The sequence below is a fragment of the Mauremys mutica genome, chromosome 9, assembly GCF_020497125.1.
Source record: "Mauremys mutica isolate MM-2020 ecotype Southern chromosome 9, ASM2049712v1, whole genome shotgun sequence".
Lineage (NCBI taxonomy): Eukaryota > Metazoa > Chordata > Testudines > Geoemydidae > Mauremys > Mauremys mutica.
In genome coordinates, this window is record NC_059080.1 from 40,378,626 (window position 1) to 40,383,633 (window position 5,008).

A 5,008-nucleotide genomic window follows, 5' to 3' on the forward strand; every position below is an offset into this window, starting at 1 on the left:
CTGGCTGAGAAGGAATCAGCCCGGCCTTGTGAGATTGAGAAGGGTTTTTTTTCCCTTGTGCCCTAGCCTGTGCCTCTGAGGCTGGGAAGGACTGAGCTAACAAACAGAGGGGCAGGTATTTTGCCACAGTTATATACTTGCAACAAATATTGTACAAAGTATGACAAGTAAAGTGACTACGGAAAGGTTACGATGTGCTGACTATGATTATGCTATTTGTATGCATGTATCACTTTTATATTTGAAGTTATAAATATTAAATATATGCCTGTATTTCAAATGTTTGGTCATGTGATAACACCAACAAGGCATTTAGTCAGCACATTCTGAAGGAACTATTCAAGTTGAGTGGCCCTTCAAAGAACACTTAACTCCCAACGGACATAGGAGATGCCTATCTACACTTAATGGACTTTCCTGTGATGGCCTCTGCTACGACTAAGCAAAATCATGCATGGACATTTGACTTGCCCATGAGACTTCAAATACCATCTTGTCACCTGTAATTTTCCATAGTGAGAACAATGGGATTCCCTTCACTTGGCAGAAGCTATAAAAGACACTGGAAACACCTTAATTTTGCCACTTTCCTGCTCAAACCTCTGGACAAGAGGTCGGCAACCTTTCAGAAGGGGTGTGCCAAGTCTTCATTTATTCACTCGAATTTATGGTTTTGCGTGCCAGTAATACACTTTAATGATTTTAGAAGGTCTCTCTCTATAATATATAGCTAAACTATTATTGTATGTAAAGTAAAGAAGGTTTTTTAAATGTTTAAGAAGCTTCATTTAAAATTAAATTAAAATGTAGATCGTATCAGTTTAGTGTGATCCTTGCCCTTGGTTTTCCTTGCTGAGTTTTCCAATGTCTGGCATGTATTTGGATACTTTCCAATCTCATCAACACTGACAGTGCAACATGTCGATAGCTCTTTTATGTGTTGGAAGTAGCAGAAAGTAGAAGTTCAAATAGCCTGAGAAAAAATGGCTAGTTTTACAACAAATGCCTTCCAGATTTCATAAAGATCCAGAACCGTTTGCCCTGCACCCTGGAAACAGAGGTTGAGTTTGTTTAGGTGAGCGGTGATGTCAGTTGCAAACAGGAGCTTACACAGCCATTTGTCATCATCCAGTTCGGGGTCGTTTTGTCCTTTTTCCGACAAAAAGGCCTTGATTGCCTCAAAACAGTTTACAAAGCACACCAAAACCTTGCCACAACTTAGCCGCCAAATGTTGCGGTGAAGTGAAATGAATGGACGTCTAACTTTGCTTTCTTAGGAGCTGACATTTTGTCAAAAGTACCCCTGAACTTACAGTGGGGAAAAAAATCGCAACAGACGGCATGCACAATGTCAAACGCAATGCGCTGTTCCACATGATGTGAGTGACGTAGGCAGCAAATCAGGACCATGTACAGTGGTGCTGGAACAATTTTTGAGGTGGGGGTGCTGAGCTGCACTCCCTCTTGCCCCTGTCTGCACCCCTCACTGTCCCACACTGGGGCCAGTGGGCCACACCTTGGAGTGGCTGCAGAGCCCCGGGCCAGTGGCCAGGACCCCAGGATGGCAGCAGAGCGCCTGGGACCGGTGGCTGGAACCCGGGCAGTGTGAGTGCCACTCAAAATCATCTTGTGCCATAGGTTGTTGACCCCTGGCATACACTGTGCTTGTCTTTAATTACAGCCAAATCATTGCCTTGTCTATTGTGAACAATGCTGCCTCTGTTAAAAGTTGTGTTTTGGCTTTACAGATGCAAGCTTGAGATCCCAGCTGTCCTAGTTATCAATGGCCAAAAGACTGCAAAGAATCAGGAAGCGTCCGCGAAGAACCAAAGAGGACCTGCTCCCTTACTGAAAATCAAAAAGTACAGGAGTGTCAGGAGACTGAGAGGAGGCTCCGCCAGCAGAATGCAGATTGCTGGCACCAAAGCACGGAGCGGCTCATCAGGGCCGCCCAGAGGATTCCGGGGGCCTGGGGTCTTCGGCAGCGGGGGGCCCTTCCGTTCTGGGACCCGCCGCCGAAGTGCCCCAAAGACCCGCGGCGGGCCCCCCCCCCCGCCGAATTACCGCCAAAGCGGGACCCACCGCCGAAGTGCAGCCGGGTCTTCGGCGGTAATTCGGCGGCGGAGGGCCCCCACTGCGGGTCTTCGGGGCACTTTGGCGGCGGGTCCCGGAACAGAAGGACACCCCCCTGCTGCCGAATTACCGTCGAAGACCAAGCTGAACTTCAGCCAGGGCCGGCTCCAGACCCCAGCGCGGCAAGCACGCGCGTGGGGCGGCCCTTTCCCGGGGGGGCGGCAGGCTGGGCCGGCGGACCTGCCGCAGGCATGACTGCGGAGGGGGCGCTCGTCCCGCGGCTCCAGTGGACCTCCCGCAGGCATGACTGCGGACGGTTCGCTGGTCCCGCGGCTCGGCTGGACCTCCCGCAGGCATACCTGCGGCAGCTCAAGCGGAGCCGCCGGACCTGCGAACTGTCCGCAGCTGCGGGAGGTCCAGCCGAGCCGCGCGACCAGCGGATCCTCCGCAGTCATGCCCGCGGGAGGTCCGCTGCTCCCGCGGCTCCGGGGCGCCTCCCGCGCATGACTGCTTGGGGCGGCCAAAAAGGTAGAGCCGCCCCTGACTTCAGCGGCGGGTCCCGCTTCGGCAGTAATTCGCCAGTGGGGGGTCCTTCCGCCCCGGAGCAGAAGGACCCCCCGCCAGCGAAGACCGGGAGCAGAAGAAGCTCCTGGGCCTGGCCCCGCAAGAGTTTTCCGGCCCCCCCGGAGCGAGTGAAGAACTCTGCTCCAGAGGCCCCAAAAAACTCTCGTGGGGGCCCCTGTGTGGCCCGGGGCAAATTGCCCCTCTTGCACCCCCCTGGGCAGCCCTGCGGCTCATAAGCATTATGGAGCACCAAGCGGACTCGATACAGGTGCTCATAGCACTGGAGACAGAGTAGATCTGTGCCCGACTCCCGCCTTCAGCCCTCGTCCCAAAGTCTTTCCCTTGTGCACTCATGTCACCGCCAGCCCACTTCCTCCAACATTCGGTTTCTTATCGCCACCAGCTGCCTCCAACACCTGTAGCTTCACCACCCAGCCCTGCAAATTACGACCCTTACCCACTGCACTCAACCCCCATCACCCTGCATTTTAGCCAGCCTGAAGTGCAGCACTCATTGCCTGGCACTCCAGACAGGAAGGCTGAATATGAAAACAGGACAAACACAAATCTGTTATTGTCTCATTCCCCACCCCACCCCCTTCCCTCCTCCCACACGGCACAGATGTGTCATACCCTTTCTGTTTCCCCAGCAGTTGTGTTTCTTTTCAATAAATGATTTTTTTGGCTTTGAAAACATTCTTTATTGCATTAAGTAAAAGATACCGTAGCCCAGGAAAGCAACAGGCACTGCAAGTCAGTGCACCATATATAGCAAACATAGATGCCTACTAGCATTGGAGCCACTGTACTTCACTCCCATGCAGGGCACCAAACATTACTGGTGGCTTTCCCGAGCCCAAAGAAGTGATGTTCCACTATGGTGAGCATGTCTGTGAATGCCACAAACAATCTCATATCGTATGTGTTATGCAAATCGACATCATCGTTGGACTCCTCACTGTCACTTTGTAGCTTAAGGAGTAACTCGACTGCAATTTGTGACGTGCTGGCGAGACCCATCAACATATTCCTCACAAGTTCAGGATCCATTCCCGCAGACCGAAAGGGAAGACAGAGTGTGCAGTACAAAAAACATTGAAAGATAGTGCCAAATGTGGATAGAAGCACAGGGATTGCTGGGATGCGAAGCGATGCATCACAGGGCATTGGGACGGGACCCAGAATGCCCTGCATCCCCCCACCTCCTTCCCACAAGCCACAGTGCAAGAGCATTATGGAATAGCTGCCCATAATCAGGGCCGCCCAGAGGATTCCAGGGGCCTGGGGTCTTCAGCGGTGGGGGGCCCCCGCTTCGGCGGTAATTCGGCGGTAGGGGGCCCTTCCGTTCCGGGACCCGCCGCCGAAGTGCCCCGAAGACCTGCGGCGGGGGCCCCCTGCCGCTGAAGCGGGACCCGCCACCAAAGTGCAGCTGGGTCTTCGGCGGTAATTCAGCGGCAGGGGGGGCCCCCGCCACAGGTCTTTGGGGCACTTCGGCAGCGGGTCCCAGAATGGAAGGGTCCCCCGCTGCCGAATTACCGCCGAAGACCTGGCTGCATTTCGGCGGTGGGTCCCACTTTGGTGGTAATTCGCCGGGGTTGGGGGGGGCGGAATCCCCCACTGGCGAAGACCGGGAGCGGAAGGACCCCCCACTGGCGAAGACCGGGAGCGGAAGAAGCTCTGGGGGCCCGGCCCCGCAAGAGTTTTCCGGGCCTCCCAGAGCGAGTGAAGGACCCCGCTCCAGGGGCCCCAAAAAACTCTCGTGGGGGCCCCGGCGGGACCCGGGGCCTGGGGCAAATTGCCCCTCTTGCCCCCCCCCCGGGCGGTCCTGCCCATAATGCATCGCTCCCAATGCCGCTGCAAGTGCCGCAAATGTGACCATGCCACTGTACTTGCAGCTTACAGTGTGAACACATGGCAGCACTTTCCCTGCTGCAGTCTCCGAAGGCTGGTTTAACTCACAGCGTTCTACATCTGCAAGTGTAGCCATGCCCTCAGTCACAGAGATTTTAGTTGTGTCCAGGTTCTTTTTATATCTTCAGTGTTCTCTGTATATGAGGTGCCCTGATGCCTTTGGTTATGTTCACAGCCGACACTTAGAGAAGTTAGGTAAAACACAATACCCTAGCTGGAAGGCTTCAGTGCAAGACAACTTTATTTCTTATACTCCAGAATGATGCCACACAAGAACCAAAACCAGAGAGAGAGAAAGCAGGCTGCTCCCTAAAAATAGAGAGGCACACCTCACGCCATCCCATTTGAGGCAGGTTGGCTGCAGACTGAAAATCCAGATTTCACACTTCCCTACAGAGCCCTCTGCCTGAAAGCAGAACCAGGAAACCCCATGAGAATTAAAGTGACAGTTTAGAATTCT